Source organism: Camelus bactrianus, chromosome 13 (assembly GCF_048773025.1).
Source record: "Camelus bactrianus isolate YW-2024 breed Bactrian camel chromosome 13, ASM4877302v1, whole genome shotgun sequence".
NCBI classification, from domain to species: Eukaryota; Metazoa; Chordata; class Mammalia; order Artiodactyla; family Camelidae; genus Camelus; species Camelus bactrianus.
The window spans coordinates 76,416,354-76,435,655 of record NC_133551.1 but is presented as its reverse complement, the minus strand read 5'-3'; the positions used below and the strand labels follow the sequence as shown (position 1 = coordinate 76,435,655).

Genomic DNA, 19,302 nt, shown 5'->3' with positions numbered 1-19,302 from the left:
GAGGCGTTTGGTCTCTGAGGGGAGGCAGGGCTCGCACGCAGGGCTGCCTTGGAATTTATGCCGGGCCCTCCACCATTTCCACAGGGCTACAGCACGCCCAGCACAGAGAGGCCAGGCTGCCCCCGGGCCTTGGAGAGCAGATGCGGACCCCATCACCTCACCTGTTTCCTGCGCAACCTGCTTAGGTAGCACAAGGCACAGTCGCCCCGACGCAGCCACGGAGGTTTTCATCCTTGCTGGAAGCGAGTGTCAGGCTGGAGTGGGGCTTTTCTTCAAGCTGGAATCCCATTCCAAAACAGGGTGGTCACATCTCTAAACAGGGGATCCAGCAACTCAAAGGATGGAGTGAGAAGAATGAGGGGCACCGAGTGCCATGGGACTTGGGTGCAACACGAAGTGGGGGTTCCTCTGCTGGAGGGAGGGGCTGGGGTGGCCGTGACCCAGGGCTGCGAACCTCCTCTCCAAGACAGTCGTAGACAGTCCTGCTCAGAGGCAGGCATCTGGACAGGATGCCCAGATGCCACCAGGGTGTCCCCAGCCCCTGGCTGTCATTCCTTCCAATTTTGTGTGAAACCAGCTTCCTACAGGAGCAGAGGGGGCAGATCGGGAGACATGAATGCATTTAAACATGAGAAGCACTAAAACCACGCCAAGCGTGTAATGAGCGCTCCTAACATCAACTGATTACAGCACCAGCCTCCCCCTCACTCTGAAAGGGCAGCCGGAGTGCCACCCCATGCTGGACACCTGCCAGGAGTATCCCCCACACCCCTGGCCCCCACCTTTGTCTGTCCCACAGTTGCCCCTCCTCTAACTCCACCCCTGGACCGGGAGCTGTTGGATGATGACAGTAACCAGGATAGTACTAACTATATTCCAATCATCCGCAAACACCAGCTGAGAGCCCGACGGGCGCAAGGCTCCATCCTGAGACCAGGGACGGGGCCGTGGATGGGACAGGCATCTTCCTGCTCGCCCATAGCTGGCAGTCCAGTGACAGAGGCAGTAGTAACCGTCGCTGGTGTCAGCAGAGCCGCACGCCCAGCACTGTGTTTACAGGTACTCTGTGCACATCATCTCAATGAATTTTCAAAACCACCTGATAGTGATCAGAGGTGCTAGTATCACCCTCATTCTATGAGAAAGTTGACACTCAGAAAGGTGAAGACATTTGCCAAGGTCACACCCAGGGGACAGCTGAGATGGGAAAGACTGGGACCAATTACCACCAACCGGCAGCATTTAGAGGGAGGCTCATATGTCATTCTCCTCCTGGCTGCCCAGGACTTCACGGAGAGGTGCTTCGGGCATGTTTCCGAATCCTCGCCGTGACCTTGGTGTCCGTGCCCAAGGCTGGCACGGCCCCTTCCAAGGAGGACGGCGAGCTTCTCAGGAGCAGGGAGAACGCTGAGGCTGCAGAACCAGGCAGCCACACTCCATAAGCATTTGCACGTTTCCTCCGAGGAGCTTCTACAGGCATTTGGGTTGATAAGCCCAAAAAATCTCTAGAAAGCATCTAATTAATGCATTTTCCCAAGTAGAATGTTTTAGTAATTGCTGTTCAAGCAACAGAAAAGCAGAGAAAGCTTTTACTGCAAATGCTGCAGGGACAGATAGAGATCCACACGGCTGCCTCTCCCGGCGCGGGCTCTCTCCCGCTCAACCTATTGACATCCATTAACACTCTTCCAGCTCTAAAGAAAAATCATCTTACTCTACCCTCCATAGGCAGGAAGCTCGGCGTTGAGCTACGGAGACTGAGTAATTGCCCGGAGTCACTGTGATGGAAAATGGCAGAAATCGCCATGAGTCACAGGGTGGGGGAAAGGCAACTGTTCAGTGACGATCATTCTGCAAGGATAATTTCTTTAATGGAAGTGGGAGCCGACGTTCGTGCCAGCGAGTACTGTACACGTATGTATAAATATCCATGGACAACGTCTAGTGTCTAAAAATGGCCGCGTGTAAATGGGCAGGCATGTGTCTGCCTTTCTAAGGAATGCCGAGCCCTGAATGGCAAAGCACCGTTCAGAAGAGATTTGTGATCATCACACGGGGCAGAAATCCTTTTGGTGAAAGGAGCCACGGACGAGGATGTTTCAAGCGTGGATGTGAAAAGCTTCTATTTGATTTGGGGCCACAAAGGATTCAAAAGACATCAAGGCATTGACAGATTTGATGGCTTTCACCAAAGGGAGAATTTCCCTGCTTCGGAATTTAGCTGAATGAAGCAAGCTAAGTTCAAATCCATGCATCTGGAAACGTTCAGTTCTGGCAGATGACACTGGGCACCGGAACCCCCAGGGAACCCCAGGTGTTGCTTGGTGCTGCTCCGCTTCACCACTGAGGGTTGGAGCCACAGCTTCAGGACCAAAACACGCTTCTGTTTTGCAAAATGAACAAGAGTCGTGCACTTTGAATGAAGGCAGCTGCTCAGTGATGCCACAGCCAAAGCCATTAAAAATCTGGTTGGCCATTTTAGGACCAAACCTTTGTCCACCTGGACAGCCTCTTCTCTACAGTCACCAACACACTGTCCTCTCTTTTGCAGCTAAGCCTCCAGAATGTCTAGGCAGCATCTTCATCTCTGTCCCTGACAGAGCCTGCGTTTGCCTGCGAGCCAGTCCCAGAGCTGACCCGGCTCTGAAAGAGAGATGCACCTTTCCCCCTGAAATGCACGTGCTCATTTCTTCTTCTTTTTTTAATTGAGCTAAAATTCCTGTAACATAAAAGTAACAGTGAATCACTCTGAAAGGTAACATTCAGTGGCATTTAGCGCAGACCGTGTTCTGCATCCGCCACCTTCCTCTTTCTGTCGGTTACACGATGCTTCCGAGGTCCATCCACACGTCAGCTGCATGCAGCGTTCCTTTTCGGGGCTGCATCACATTCTGTTGTGTGGAAAGGCTGCCTTGCGCTTATCTGTTGACGGATGCTTGGTTTGTTTGCATCTCCCAGCTATTGTGGATAAGGCTACTGCAAACATTGGTGTACAGTCGGAGTTCCCGGTCTATTTCCAGAAGTGGAGTCACTGAGTCCCACAGTAATTCTATGTTTAACTTTTTGGGGAATTCTCACAGATTTTTGATCCCTGCCCTCCTGGGTTTCCTGGCCATTTCTCTGTCTCCTTAGCCCATCCTGGTTCTGCATATTCTGAATGCACATCCGTAGCTGCTCTGAATTCAGGGACCACACCAATGAGCACGTTTGGTGGAGGGACATCCCGTGTGATGTGCACACGCTGGCCCAAGCTCACGTCTCTTGCTGGGACCCCAGGTTAGTGCAGGTGCGGAAATACATTTCTCAGATGTAGTTGGTCTTTGTCCATGGTTCCCAGCTCTCAGCTCCCAAAACTCTTGGCATTTCCTGAGCAGGATGCTCACTGGACCAGCCTCCTGGTCTACTGGGTCCAAGTGTCCCCACCCTTCCCCTTCACGGCAAAGACTGAGGAAGTCACAGCTGAGGTCAAACCACGCACCTCTTACCTGTGTGTTGAGGTCATTACAAAGGGTGGTCCCATGCCAGGATCTTCCAGGCTCTTCTGTCCTGGCAGCTTCCAGAAGAACTGGCTGAACCAGGGCCAAGGCTGGTAGGGAGTCCTGAACCCTAATCCTGGGAGCCCCATGCCTTCCTCAGTGCTGATCAGCAGGTTGAGGTCCCTTGGTCCTGCTCCATGCCTGGTTCCCACTGGACCCTGAGAGCCTGCCCGGCACCCTTCCTTCTCCAGCTTGAGGACCAGAGCCACTCGACGCCCCGCCCAAGCAGCCTGCACTCCCCACCGCACAAAGGTAGCTAAAACCTTCATCCACCTGAGATTGTCTGTGAGGAAGGGGAAGGGGGCCCCCACCTCTCAGCCCCAGAGCGCTGGCTCAGGGCTCGTTCACCCTGATGTCTGCTCTGCGTGTGTCAGTGGCTGTGGGACATCGTGATATGTAAGAAATATACATTTGGTCATTCAGATGATCAACATACATTTCTCAGGTGTATCTGGTCTCTGTCCACGGTTCCTGGCTCTCAGTTCCCCAAACCTTTGGAATTTCCTGAGCAGTGAAAGCAACAGGCACTGAACGTCTTTCGTTACATTATTGGGTCTCTTGTCCTCAGTTTCTGAAATCCCTTCAGAGCCACAAGGTGAAGAGGGGGTCTTACTATGAATAACAAGCGTCTTTGCACCACACCCGAGTTTATGTTAATGCAGTGACTTTTGGAAGCACCTAAGGGTGAGGGCTGGTTGCCAGGGGAACCAACCAGGAATAGACAGTTGGAATTTTCAGTCCCAGCCCCCTGACTTCCAGGGAGAGGAGAGGAACTGGAGGTTAAATCTATTTCCGGTGGCCAATGGTCTATCAACCACGCCTGCCCAAAGAAGCCTCCAGAAAACCCCAAAAGAATAGGGCTTCACGAGCTCCCAGGCTGGGGAACCAGAATGCCTCCACGTGCCACCAGGCTGGGCCCCAAACTCCTCAAGGACAGGAGCCCCTTTGCTCAGGGCCTCGCCCCCTAATGCATGTCTCTGTATCTCTTTGTCTGACTGTTGATTCACATCCCTGAACAGCCTTTGAAATAAACCTGTAATCTAGCGAGTACCCCGTTTTCCTGGGTCCTGGGAGCCGCTCTGGCAAATTAATCAAACCCAAGGAGGGGGTCGTGGGAACTTCTGATGACAGAGGCACAGGTGACAACCTGGACTTGTGATTGGCATCTGAAGTGGGGACAGTCCTGTGGGACTGGGTCCTCAACCTGTGGGATCGGACACTCCCTCCAGCCAAATGATATCAGAATTGAGCTGAACCGCAGGACGCCCAGCTGGTGTCTGAGAATGAATGACTTGGTCGCGTGGGGAAGCCACCGCCGATGGCAAGCGGGCATCGGTGACCGGAGCCCTCAGCTACCATCGTGGCCCCAGGGCATCTCCTCCCCTTTCCAGCCAGGGCGGCTGTTCCTCCTCCCTCCTGCAGGGTGCCAGAGCTCTTCCCAGCAGCAACAGGAAAAGCGACACTTTTCGGGGGGGAACGAGAGATCATAAAAAGAGATCAACAATTTGCTAAGTACCCTTAAGGGAAATGTCCTATTAAGAAACAAATGATGAGCATATGCTATTGAAAAAAAAAAAAAAATATATATATATATACACACACACACATGGCTGAAGAAAAACATGGACTCCATCTCTCTGCAATGACAGCGTGGTCCCGTCCAAACCCATAGGCTGTGTTCCCCACAGTCCACGGAAGGTACCGTTTATCCAGCCCATTATGCCGCTGGCCGCAGTCAGTCACAGCTCAAACGTTGCCACACTTATGAAAGGCAGTTACAGTCATTTGCAAGATAATTACCATTTTAATCTCAAACCAGCACGTAGGAGCAAATTGCTTTACAAGTAACCAGGTGCTCAGTGTGTCGTGCTGGAATGCTGTGCCACCGCGGGCTTGCGTTGCTCTGTCTGCCGTGGGGGGCGGGGGTCCGCGCCTCGTGGGCTGGGGAGAGACGGGGCAGCGCCCCCCACCACCCCGCTCTGCGCCTGAGGGCGGACACGGGGAGCATCGCTTCCATCTGTCTGAGCCCTGGCTCTCTCGTTCACACAGAGGGAGGAGGGAGAGAGAGGCCGAGAACGAGAACGAGAGAGGGAGAGAGGCTGTCGGGAGCACAGAGAGGAGACAGGAGGGAAGAGGGGAGGGAGAAATCAGACAGGACCACCCCTCTCAGAGGCTGGGTGTGGGGAGAGGCTTTCTGCCAGCAGCGATACCCTGGGAAGCCGGCAAGGACACTGGTAACAAAAGATGTTGCCGAGTGGATAACTTCAGTTACAAATGCAGGACCGTCTCTGAAAAATGGGAACATCTCATTGAAACTGATATGGGCAGGACATGGCGATGAGGAATCAGCCTGAGAAAGGGAAAACTGATCTCCAGCTAAGAGGAGAGAGGCGGGAGCTGGGGACGGCCAGCGAGGAGGGCTGTGGGAACCTGGTGGGACGGCAGATCATCCCTGCTGGATGGGGAGGAGGGCACTTCCAGCAGCGCTGTGTGTGCCCCGGGGAGTCTGAGGCGTGGCCACCACCAGCGGGGCACCTGTCACGTGCAGGCAGAGGGATGTGTGCGGCACTGAGTCACCTGAGGGTCCTGGACGAACATAGATAGGAGATGGTGTCCTGTCTGCCTGATCGCAGACGCTGAAACAGCTGGGAGCCGCCCACCCAACCGTAGCTTTAATTTCCTCTAAAATATTCCCATAAAAATGCGCATCCAACCTTGGCTACCTTCACCTGATGGCATCTGAAATTTACCAAAGGGGGACACAGATCAGATCCTGGGAAGGGGGTTGGAGGAAGAGCCAGTGAGAGAAGGAGGAGGTGCCCAGAGAAGAAGGTTCCAGAAAGGGCCAGCCAGGAGCTCCTCCCGGAGGCTGGGGACAGGAAAGCAGGCAGTGGGTGTGGCCATGTGGAGGTGATTCTCACCATTGCAGGTCTGGAGGAGGGCTGGAGGGTGGGGGTTGGGGGAGGGGGGAGCCAAACAAACTGGTAGAGCTTGAATACAAGGGAAGTGGAAACCAGAGTGTGCGGACACCTTTCCAGAGGCCTTGGTGTCACGGGATGGGTGGGGTGGGGGGAGAAATGGGCCAATAAACGGAAGCGATGGTCCCTGAAAACCCCCTTCCTCCTGAAGACAGCGTGTCTGCGAGAGGAGGGGGCGGGGACTCAGGAGCGAGGGGAGGTGATGGAAGCACACCATGGGGGGGGCGGGAGGTGGGAGGTGGGGGGTGGGCGGGTGGGCGAAGAGCTCTGGAGCAGAAGTGAGGGGCCCCCAGTCTCACTGTGAAGCTTGCCGCCCCCTCCCCCCACAGCTCCAGCATCTTCTCCCGGAGACGCCCGCCACGGCGCAGGTCTGGACGGAGAGAGGCAACGCGCAGTGACCTGGCTCCCAGCGGCGCGTCCAACAAGCCCTGGTCCTGGCTGCGCACGTGCTCCCCCTTCTCCTCCAGCCACCCCTGCGCTGCCGGTTACTCTTCCTGCTCAGGGTGCCAGTTCCTCTCCGTTCACAAGACCCAGGCACCATCTTCTCCTTGGTCCCATTTCCCCTCCGCAGCCCCTCTTCCACGAAGCTTCCACCATCTCCCCCCGGCCCCAGCCCGTCCCATCTGCGCCTGGCTTCAGCTGCCAGCACTACTCTGTTGGCTCTCTATGGCCCAGTCACCCCAAAACTTAGCTCTCGCGCTGTTCCTGAACCTCGGGAAGCCGGGAGGGGCTTAGCTGGGTGGCTCCGGCGGGGACCTCTCAGGAGGTCTCAGAGAGGCTGCATCGTCTGCAGCCCTGACTGGGGCTGGAGGGCTCGCCTCTAGGAAGGCTGCCTACGGGGCTGGCACTGGGGCATCAGCTGTCCTCCCAGGGGTGTCTCGGCCTCCAGTCCCTCCTCTTTGCACAGCTTCTCCGTAAGGATACCCCAGTTCTTTTGCAAGAAGGAAAGTGAGCCAGCTAGCAGCGGGGCACCCGACAGAAACAATGGTTTTTATAACCTGATCTCAGAAGGTCCTGCCGTGTGCTGCTGGTCACACCCACCGTGGGACAGCGGGGAGGGGACTGCACTGAGGGCCAGAGGACCCGGAGACGAGGTCCCTGGGGGCCCCGCCTCCCGAATCTCCACGCTGGGGTGAGTGAACCTGGCCTTGGTCTTGCTGGCGCGCGGCTCTGAAGAAGCTGAGGGGGTCCTCTTTTTGTGTCTTCCAAGGTACCCTGCGCGGGGTCAGAGTTCAAGCGGGAGCCCAGCAGCCCGCGCGGGGACATCGCCGACGGGGTCACGTGCCCGACGCAGGCTGCAACGTCACCCCACATCTGTGGGCGCTGCCGTGGGCCCTTCCGCAGAGAGCGCAGCCGCAGAGATCTTGCTCAGACACTCAAGGCCGCTGACTGTACTCACTTGAGCATTATTTTCCCGACACAAAGGAGGCGGATGTGAAGATAATGCTGCGATAATTTAATGACAATTCAGTGGCATGCCGCTTTTGCAAAACTGCCGTCACCCGCTGTCCTGGGCGACGGGAGACAAGAGTCTGGGGTCACCAGAGGAGTCCCCCCTCCGCCTTCCTCTCTGTACAAACCCTGCCTCCCCACAGCCCGCTGCCCCCACCCCCCATTTCCCACTCAGGCCCGGGTCATTGTCAGCTGTTCAGTTTTAATACAAATATGAAAGCAAATCAATGGAAGGCATCTCAGGAGACAACATATTTCCCATCAGACAATTACAGGGCGATTTTTCACTCCGATTTTTACAATTCAGAATGAACCTTGGAGTTTTTTTTTTCTAGCAGCGAATTCTGAAACTCTAATCTCCCTGTCAGTAATGTGATTCCCAAGGCTGAGACATGCAGGACGCCAGGGTAGACTTCTCGACATTAATATAGCAATATGTCAAGTAAAAGCTCAGTCAACAGGAGCCGCGATGCCTTTAATACACTGTGGTCCCCTCTGAGAGTCAGGAGGTGTTCTGAGCGGCGCAGTCTTCGGCAGAGGATGCCCCAAGATTGACAGTGACACATCCCGTTTCCGGGGAGTTCATTAACACAGAGCCGGGCAAAAGGCAAGTATTTTGAAAATGGAGCGAAAGATGACTGTCGGGAAAACACGAGGCTGCTGTCTCCCCAACCGGCACCCACCTGTGTCCTCCCAAACTGATGCAGAGACATCAAACGCTGGCCCCTCAGCCTCTACCTGGACGTGGCTATCATCGGCCCCTAAGTCACCACGCCAGGCCACCCAGCCCACAGCCCCGCCAGGCCCAGCGCTGGGCACGAGCCCGCTGCTTCTCTTCCACCCACCCACTCCCTCCAAGCCATGCCAATTCCCTGGGGTGGGGGGGTCTCTGTATATTCCACACGTCCACCTTGCACCTGCAAGCTGTCCTGACCCCGCCACCAGCTGGGATCCTGGTCCTCTGAGGACGAACGGCAGCTGCACCCGGCCACACCCCCTTCCACTGGTGCCCTGACCTTCCAGAATGTGCAATTTTTCTTTTTTATCAATTGAAATATAGTCGTTTTACAATGTTGTGTTAATTTCTGGTGTACAGTGTAGTGATTCAGTTTATTCGATACATATATTCCTTTTCATATTCTTTTTCGTTATAGGTCATTACAAGCCACTGAATAGAGTTCCCCGTGCTCTACAGTAGGTCCTTGTTTATCTGTTTTGTAGATGGTAGTTGGTATCTGCCAATCCTGAACTCACAATTCACCCCTCCTCCCCTCCTCCCCTCCCCCTACAACTATAAGTTTGTTCTCTACATCTGTGAGTCTGTCTTGTAAATAAGTCCATTTGTGTCTCTTTTTAATAACATATGAGTGATCTCATGTGGTATTTTTCTTTCTGTTTCTGGCTTACTTCACTTAGAATGACATTCTCCAGGTCCATCCATGTGGCTGCAAATGGCATTACTTCATTCTTTTTATGGCTGAGTAGTATCCATTGTATAAATACACATCTTCTTTATCCAGTCGTCTGTCGATGGACATTTATGTTGTCTCCATGTCTTGGCTATTGTAAATAGTGCTGCCGTGAACACTGGGGTGCAGGTGTCTTTTTGAATTAAGGTTCCCTCTGGATATATGCCCAGGAGTTGGGTTGCTGGATCATATGGAAAGTCTATTTTTAGTCTTTTGGGGAATCCCATACTGTTTTCCACAGGGGCTGCACCAAACTGCACTCCCACCAGCAGGGCAGGAGGGCTCCCTTTTCTCCGCACCCTCTCCAGCATCTATCGTTTGTGGACTTTTGAATGACGGCCACTCTGACTGGTGCGAGGTGATACCTCACTGTCTTTGTTATCTTACTTCACCCGTTCCAACCCCGCCTTGCACTTGGGGCCCGCTGGATGCCTTCCTCTTCTCAACTCATGCCGGAGAGTCCATGATCCCTGAGTGGGCCTGGGGATCCAGGAAATCCCCAATTTTGGACGAAATTCTTTGCTTGTTGGTTTTTCTACCTGGGAGGGGAGTCTCAGGTTCCCAAAGGAGCCGTGGGCCCCAGAAGGTGGAGCCAGCCCTCCACAGAAACCAGTCCAGTCCACTCATGGGGGTGTGTGCTCACTTTGATCCCTGGAGATGTGAGCCCAGACACTGCCCTGCTTGGCTAGCGGGCAGCTGACCGGGCCACTCACATGCCCCCTGGGGCTCAGACAGCGCAGGACTGCAATGTCACTTGAGCAGGACCCGTTCCTCTGAAGCACCGTGTGCCAGCTGATCTGTCCACATTGGGATCCAAGCTACTCCTGGCTCCCATTTGGGGGCCGGGCTGGAGGACAGGCAGGGCCACCCAGGGCTTGGTCACCGTTGGGAAAGCAAGCAACCTGCTTCCTTGGAGGGGCCACTCCCCCGCCCCCTTCCCTCAACAGCTAGGTCAGCCGCCGGTCCCACCAACTCCCACAGGGGTGGACAGTCTCCCCAGCACCTCAGGACAGCAGCCAGGGCTCAGCAGGACACTCAGGTGGCTGCCACCTCGCTGTATCCCCCGTCGGCCCCTTCTCTGGGCACCTGGAGAGAGAGCTCTCTGTGTCTCTTCCTTGTCTTATAAGAAAACCAGTCCTTATAAAGATTAGGGCCCTGTCCTTGTGACCTCATTTAACCCTAATTACTTCCCTCTAGGAGGTCACACTAGGGGTTAGAGCTTCACTCTATGGAGCATGGGGGGTGGAACTCAGTTCGTGACAAGCGGATACCTGTGCCACACGTGGCTTTCCTGGTCCCCGTTTACTTACCTTCTGCTGGGCAGAGCCCCTCCCTAGGCGTCCTCCCCACGTAAAGAAGAGAAGCCGTGTGAGACGAGGACTCAAGTCAGACGCAGGGGCCCCTCTTTGGACTCGCTCCGTGTCGCGACAAAGGTGCGTCTGTGGCGCCCAGGACCGCCCCTCCCCACCTCAGGAGGGCGCAGGGTTGCCGGCCGAGTCCACGAGTGCCCAGGCCTCACACTTGCTGGGGGCTTGCTCCCTCTGCGCACTCAGCCCTCCCTCCCCGCCCCACACCAGCCCCCTGGGGTCAGCTCTGTTATCACCACCCCCAACTCCTTGAAAAGACGTGGAAACCGAGGCACAGAAGTGTTACGAAACCTGCCCACGGTCACATGGGGATAGGGCTGGCAGATTAACAGATGAAAATACAGGAAGCCCTGGTAAACCAGGATTTGAGACAAACAATGAGTAATTTTTCTCTCCTACAAAGTTACCCCCAAACATCACACGGGTGCCCTTACACTAAAACATTACCTGTCGTTTGTCTGACGTTCCGACTTACCGGGGCAATCTATATATGATCTGGTGACGCTGCCCGGTAGCAGGGGCTCAAAAAGGGTCTGAATCCAGGCTTTGAGGCTCATGCTCTTTCCAGGGGCATCCAAGAGTGTAGGGGACCCTGCCTTGGCATCAGCTCTGCGGGACCCTGGGGCGGGAAGAGGTGGGTCCACAGGGAAATCCTTGGCTCTGGCTGTGAGATCTCAGCTCCGCCACATGAGGAGGCCGGAGAGGTGACTTCAGAGGACTCCCATCTGGGTTCAGGGCTGGAGGAACGAACCTGGGAGGGGACTTGTCTGCATCGCTTAATTTCGTGTGGGGAAAGAATGTGGCGTATGTGTAAGTGAGTGTGTCTGTATACGCATGCAAGGGGTGTGCTCCGGCAGGACCACCTCCCGGGTGACAATGTCCCCAAGGACGGGCGCCTGGCCAGAGCGAGGCACCCAGGGCTCTGTGCACTTGGGGCCCCAATGACGTCAGGTGACAAAGAAGAAATGAGACCAGTCCTTACACCTGAGCAGGAAACACCACCAGCCCCATCCGCATCGGCTCCCAGCCCCACAGACTCGTCTGTTCGGTCATCAGCTCTGTTTACACGAAGTGCAGCCCGCACCTCCGGGCTGAAGGAGCAGGGCTCTTTGTTAGCCGCAGTAATAAACAGTGACTTCCGCCTCGCCGGCTCTCCGGGGAGGAAGTTAGTCCCGTTGCACTTCCGTCAACCGTTAAGTTCTCAGACTCCACTCCCTGCAGATCGGCAGAGACACAGTGTGGCTAAAAACGTCCGATCAGGCAAGGGATTGGGGAGGCATCAGAACATTCCAGAGTTCCCGACTGTCTGTGACCAGACTAATTAAAAAAAAAGGTTTAAAAAGTTGGCCACTCTTTGGGAACATTCTGACCCCAAAAGAAGGCTAAAGAGACTTGGACCAGGTGGTCAGCGCAGCTGTCAGAGAGAGAGCGTCTGGAACGATCTGGCCCCCTCTCAGCCCGGCCGGCGGACTCGGGCCAGCGGCCACCCTCTCCCGCCGCCCCGGAGACGGCTCGCACAGCCCCGCCTCGCTCGCCGGGCGCCGGCTCCGTCGTAAGACGTGTCAGGGGCTGAGTGAGGTGGACAGGGGCCTGGGTCTGCTGAGCAGAGGGCAGTGCCCAGCCTGGGTTTGTCAGGGACTTTCAACTTGAATGAGCGGCTTCCGTTCTCTTCAATCCAAGTTAAAAGCCCGCCTCTTCCAGGCTGTCATCCAGACCGTTCTAACCGTTCTCCAACCATCATCTCTTTGCGGAACAAGAAGCCTTTTGAATCTGCGGTCGCTCCAACATAGATCACTAAAGGCAGAAACAAGTCTCTTCCAACAAGCATTTTCAGGACTGGCTTTATTTTTCTGGAGACTCTAAAGGGTTTGTCCCTCTCGTCCATCCTTCATCACCCACATGGTCAGGCTATCCATCTAATGTCTTCTAGCTCCTGAATGTAAGCTCCAGGAGGGAAGGAGTCTTTGTCTGTGTTATTTCCTCACGTGCCAGGACTTTTGCCTGTCGCCACCAGATGATCAAGGAGTCGCCCTTGGAAGAGTGAACTATCACCAGCAAAATCCTTTCCTGAATTTGTCTGCTATTCCTTCACTCATCCATCCTCTCATGCAGACAGAGCAGGGTTGCAGGCTGGGTAACCAAGGGAGGCTTCCTAGAGGACGTGGCCTGGAGCATTTAGCCAGGTCTGGGTGGAGGGTAGGTGACAGAGCGCCCCAGGCTGAGTGCAGCCTGACCCCCAAAAGGCACAATGACTTCTAAGAAAAGGGACAGAGAAGGCTGGTTGCTCTGTGCCCACAGGGGTGGCCACTGCACACAAGACTTGCAGGAGCTGCGAGGTGGAAGGACCACAGGGGACACTAACAGGGCTCCAGTATGTAGAGGAGAAAACAGGCCCAGAGATGCTGCAGACTTACCCGAGTTCATCGTGAACGATCAGAGGCAGGTTAGGACCAAGATGGCCCCCATGCCCTTCCTCCTGTGGCATCAATGACTGAACCTCGCCCACATTGCCCCCCAAAGAGCTGGCTGTCAGGGTGGATGGGCTGGCAGAACGCCTCTGATGGGGAAGGTGAGCATCCGCTGACTTGCAAAGAGACACAGGAGAACATCCCCTGGTGGGGAAGGCGGGTGAGGAGGAGAAGGCGGGCGGACAGCAGGGATGCTGTGAGGGAGGTGGCTTACATACACTGGATGCTCAAAGTCCATCTCATGGCCTTTGCTTTGAGCACGTAACCCCGCAAAATCTCTCCAATAAAGAAGCAAGAAACTCATGTACAACCGAGGACAGAAATCTGAGCAGTGAGATGCTCAGCCAGCCACAGCCTCCCGGAGCGGGGAGGCAGCGCCAGCCTCCTGCTGCAAAGAAAATGACCTCCTCCTTTAGCTGCACCTCACTCGTGATCAACATGAAATCCCCAGAATGAGACCCTGGGTAGAAACGAGGTAGACTCAGACGATTCCAACTGGAAGCCAGCCAGCTCTCCCCCGTGGCTCGGCCGTTTATAGACTTCAACTCCATCTCCGATCCCACCTAGAATCTGTTTGCCTCATAAGCTCCTCAGTCTTGTAGACACAGAGACATTTGTCCACCCTAGCTTTACGAAGCAGCAGCCCGGGCGTGTGTGCAGCATAAAGATGTTTCAGCAACAGTCAAGATCCCTGCAGAGTCCACTGCCTTCCCGGCCTGCGCCCCACGGAGCATGACAGCACCGCCCCAGGCCCCTGCACCACAGCTGCGCCCATCGCAGGCAGAAAGCCCACCTCCTAGCCCAGATCGTTCCCCATCAAACTCCCGAGCCGTCCTGCATGCAGACCCCGCAGGGGCGGTAAAGCCGGAACTCCCACCCTGGGCCGGTGGACACCCCAGTCTCTGAGATGCTCAGGTTTCCCTGATTGTGTTCATCTTTGTAACTGTTGTTAAAATCACAGGCAGCCCTGGCCTTAGGGTGCTCCCTCCTGCTCCCTGAGTGCTCCCTCCCTGCTCCCTGAGTGCTCCCTCCTGTACTTGAAGTGCTCCCATCCAGTCCCCCAATGCTCCCTTCATCCCAACACCCAGTTCCAGCCTTGAAGAATGGCATCTATTCCGTATGTGTTGAGTGGTGGCCCCTAAGTATGTGCCTGTCCTAGTCTCTAAATCCTGTGACTATGGCCATATATGGAGAAAGGGTCTTTGCAGATGTAATTAAGTTGAGGATCGTGACGTGGGATCGTCTTGGGTTATCTGTCATTGGCCCTAAATTCAGTAAGTGTCTTTAGAAAAGACAGAGGAGGAGAAGTACCGACACAGAGGACGGGCCGTGTGAGGAAGGCGGCAAAGATGGAGGGACGCCCCGGAGCCCACGGAAAACCTGGAGCCCCCAGGAGCTGGAAGAAGAGGGTAGGACCCTCCTAGAAAGGTGGTGCAGCCCTGCTGACACCCTGATTTTGTGCTTCTGGCCTCCGGAACTGCAGGAGAATCTATTTCTGTTGTTTTGTGCCCCAAGCTGTGGCCACTGCCGTGGCGGCCCCGGACCACGTGCAGGCTCTGTGGCTCTTCTTCACATCATAGCGAGATCTCTTGGTGCCCTGTCCCTGCTCCCCTCACCCCATTTTACTAATGCCCAAGCTTGACCCAGCATCTTTGAACCCCCCACCTGCCTCCCTGGGCAGCTGTTGGCTCCACTCCCAGTTCGTCTGACCCCATAGGTTGGCAGTGCCTCACATGAGGGAAGGGAGCAGTTTGAGGCATCAGACAGAGAGTTAGAGACAGGGCGGTCACCGTGCAGACCCCACACTCCCCACTGATTCACTGCGGTGCATAGTGAGACAGGAAGCCAACCCGCATGGCCAGAGGCACTTCCTCGGTCCCGGGGCCTCTGCGAGGCCAGCCAACCACGCTCTGTGACAGGCGTGGCACTGGTGGCCCCTCCCAGAAACACTTTTCTATCCTCTTCGCAGTAATTCACTCAGACCAGAGACTAGCCGAGAGCTGGGGACTTGAGCCAGGACTCACAGGAGACTCCACAGCTGCCTTTAGGGGCTTGCAGACCCTCACATGCCAACCAGGCATCGGGAGACAGAAGACCTGCCCTGCCCTGGAGTTACCGCAGGAGGAGACCCAGACCAGGATGCGCGTCCACCTGCCCACAGCGGGTGGGAGGCGCTGGGGAGTGCCTTTCCGCTGCGGGCGCCCCACCCCCTCCCGCTGCTCCCCCCCTCCCCGGACTCCGTCCCCAGGGGGCTGGGCAGCGTGCCCCTCCACTTGGTTAGTTACTCACAAGGAGACAAGTGACACACACATCACCTCATTTAAACAGTGAGGGGACAGATTCTCCTTCAGAGCCTCCAGCGGGAACACAGCCCTGCCCACACCTTTCCAGACACCCACTGAGACCTGTGTTAGATGTCTGACCTCCAGGACTGCAGGACGTTAAATCTGCGTTGTTTTAAGGCACCAAATTGGAAATAATTTGTTACAGTAGCAAATAGAGACTCATACTGGGCCACGCTCTGCGTCAGACCACAGCCACGTCCAGCCACTTCTGGGCAGAAGGCCTCTGGTGGGCAGGGAAAGCACACCACGCTAAGCACAGGGAAACTGGACAGAGGCAGCGTGAATTCCAGCAAAGGACCCTGAGTGGGCGCCTTTCAGCACTTTTGGAGTCAGACATAGCTGGGCTCTAATCTCAGCTCAGCCACTTCCTGGTGTCGTGATCCGAGGGGGTGGGGGCAGGTTTCTCCTCCTCCCTGAGGATTGGTTTCTACAAACTAAGAGCTTTAAACACACACACACACACACACACACACACACCAGGCAGAGTTATTGGGAAGCATCTAATGAGGGTGTTTCTGGATGAGGTTAACCTTTGAACCACGGACTGAAAGCAGATGGCCCTCCCTGCTGGGGGTGGGCCTCGTCCAATCAGTTGAAGGTCTGCATAAAGCAGAATGGCTGACCTCCCTCCGAGGTAGAGAGAACTCCTCCTGCCTGACTGCCCTGACCTCGGATATTAGCATTTTCCTGTCTTCGGACACTGAAACCTTGACTGTCCTGGGTTAGGCCTTCGGACTTGGACTGAAACTACACCATTGGTCCTCCCAGGTCTCCAGCTGACCGACAGCAGGCCTTGGGATATCTCAGCCCCCATAATTGTGCAGGACATCTCCTTGTGATAAACATCTCTCTCTCTCTCTCTCTCTGTCTCTGTCTCTTTACACACACACACACACACACACACACACACACACCTCTTATCAGTTCTGTCTCTCTGAACACTGACTAATAAACGGGCATTGGTTCTAGCTCCCTGCCAGGCGCACAGACGCCCAGTCAGTGGTTGGGGGTGGGGGGCACAGTGGGATCTCAACCACTCACAGGATTCTGTGCTCCACCCACCGCCCCCCTAGAATGTGTGTCCCACAGGCCAGCCAGGACATTCAGCGACTGCCCAGCAGGAAGGTCATTCCCCCACCACAATGAGAGGTCAGGCACCCTGGACACCTAAGCTGGGAGCCGGTGGCCTTATGGCTGCAGCCATGATGGTGTGGTGAGCAGAGATGCGGAGTTGGGGTGGGGGGCTGGGCAGGCGGCCCCCTCTGTGGTCTCCAGCCAGCCTCTCTCCGTCTTGGAATGCCTTCCTTAGCCTGCCTTCAGCTGTTCTGACTCTGAGTCGCCAAGGTCAAGATCACCAAAGGTTTGTCCCCAGCGTTTCCCTGCTCTGACCCTGTGTAAGCATCCAGGGCTGGCAGAGCCTCCTGCTGCTAGCCTCTGCCCAGCTGCCGCCTCCTTCCAGAAACTTGCTTTTCTCCCATCCCCCCAGAAGCTTCTTGAATCTCTGCTTTTGGTGGCATTTCCAAGTTGCCAGGCCAGTAACTAACGGAGTCATTAAGAGAAAAAAGAAAAAAAAAAAAAACAGAAAAGCAAAAGAACAATTGTGGTTGTTCTCACAGCCCCTGGGGCCTGGGGACCGTCCCCAGGTGTGCATTAACATACTGGGGACCGGCAGGAAGCGCAGACACCCGCCTGCCCGCCCGGAGCCACATTTTCCTGCTCCCTTCCACACAGGAGGGCAAGTTGGAAGGAAATGCTGGTGAAAGAGGACAGCTCAGAACTTAACTAGGAATCGACTTACCATATGACCCAGGAATCCCACTCCTGAGCTTGTATCCAGAAGGAACCCTACTTCAGGATGACACCTGCACCCCAATGTTCATAGCAGCACTATTTACAATAGCCAAAACATGGAAGCAGCCTAAATGTCCATCAACAGGTGACTGGATAAAGAAGATGTGGTGTATTTATACAATGGAATACTACTCAGCCATAAAAACCGACAACATAATGCCATTTGCAGCAACATGGATGCTCCTGGAGAATGTCATTCTAAGTGAAGTAAGCCAGAAAGAGAAAGAAAAATACCACATGAGATCGCTCATATGTGGAATCTGAAAAACAAAAACAAAAACAAAAACAAACAAACAAAAACAAAGCTTAAATACAGGACAGAAATAGACTCATAGACAGAGAATACAGACTTGTGGTTGCCAGGGGGGCGGAGGGTGGGAAGGGATAGACTGGGATTTCAAAATTGTAGAATAGATTACACTGTATAGCACAGGGAAATATACACAAAATGTTATGGTAGCTCACAGAGAAAAAAATGTGACAACGAGTGTGTATATGTCCATGTATGACTGAAAAATTGTGCTGAACACTGGAATTTGACACAACATTGTAAAATGATTATAAATCAATAAAAAATGTTAAAAAAAAAAAAAAAAGAACTTAACACAGCACAGACTGTACCCTCAAGGAGGCGGCCAGCCCTCCTGGCACCCAGCTGGCAGCTCCCAGGCACCCTATTCTTTGGCAGCTGGCGAGCCCACCTGCTCCAGAAAGCCTCGTTGACTGCTCTGATGCTCGCCAGAGGCGAGACCCATCCCTGCTCCCTGCCCCGGGCTGGCTGTTGCCCCCAGACGGGCTTGGCTTGTTTCGCCACCAGGGCCAGACAGCTGTCACGTCTGGATGCTCCTCCTGTTTCTCTTTCCTTTGAGACCAGGGGGTCCCCAGAGCTCACTTACCTTTCGCTGATGAACTCGCACAGAGAAACTGGCTCTGCCGGCTTCATTCATCCAGACCTTTTGTTGGGTTTTGATTTCAACCCTGCAAAAAAAAGACAAAAAAAAAAAAGTCACAAGGATGGTACAAAGAACTCCCGTAGACCTTACACCCAGATTTACCAGTTGCTCACATTTTGTACCGTTTGCTTTGCCATCGCCCCTCCCCCCTCCATTTTCCTAAGGAGGGGGGAAGTCCTCTTACAAAACCACAGCCCAGTTAGCAAAATCAGGGGATTTAACCTTGATACAGTACCCTCATCTCGTCCACCGCACAGTCACGTTTCATCAGGTAGCGGCAGTGTCCTTGTGTCGTGTTTTGTCTCCTGGGACCCACGCACACACTCACACATCGTCTCCCCGTCTCTTTAGCTTCTTCAGTCAGAAACAGTTCCTTCTAGCTCTTGACCTTGACCTTTCCGGGCAGGAGAGGACAGTTACTTTAGAACGTGCCTCTGTGTTTACCTGTACTCTCTCTTGATCAGATCCAGGCTGTGCGTTTCATCAGCCGTGCGTGGGGCGATGCCATGTCCTCACCACCAGGCACGGGAGGTCCTGTGTTGGGACGGATCTTTGATGCCCTGGTTAAGGTTGTGTCCTCCAGCCCTCCCCACTGTAAATTTACCTGTTCCCTTTTATGACAGATAAATAATTTAATTCTTTGATTCTATAAATATCCTGTTCATTGTCACAACTTTCACCCACTGGTTTCAGCGTGCGTTGATGGCTTTTTAAATCCTTTATTCTTTACTAAGTAGAATTCCAGTCAGGAGAACTCTCCCTCTCCCCAGTTTATTCTTCATTTATTTATTATTTATATCAATGTGGACTCACTGGTTTTATTTTGTTCAATGGGCTTTAATCCATTACTATTGTTACTTATTTAGAAGCTCAAACTGTCCCA

The 19,302-nt window shown here is 54.4% G+C and overlaps 1 long non-coding RNA gene across 1 annotated transcript; it reads right to left on the bottom strand.

The window, feature by feature from the left end:
- Nucleotides 1-11,123: 11,123 nt before the first annotated feature.
- On the bottom strand, nucleotides 11,124-19,088 carry LOC141579718 (uncharacterized). Its single transcript, XR_012511571.1, has 3 exons — nucleotides 18,655-19,088; nucleotides 18,363-18,444; nucleotides 11,124-17,726 (listed from the first exon to the last, which is right to left on the bottom strand). It is a non-coding gene; the product is annotated as an uncharacterized LOC141579718 (long non-coding RNA).
- Between the last annotated feature and the right edge of the window lie 214 nt (nucleotides 19,089-19,302).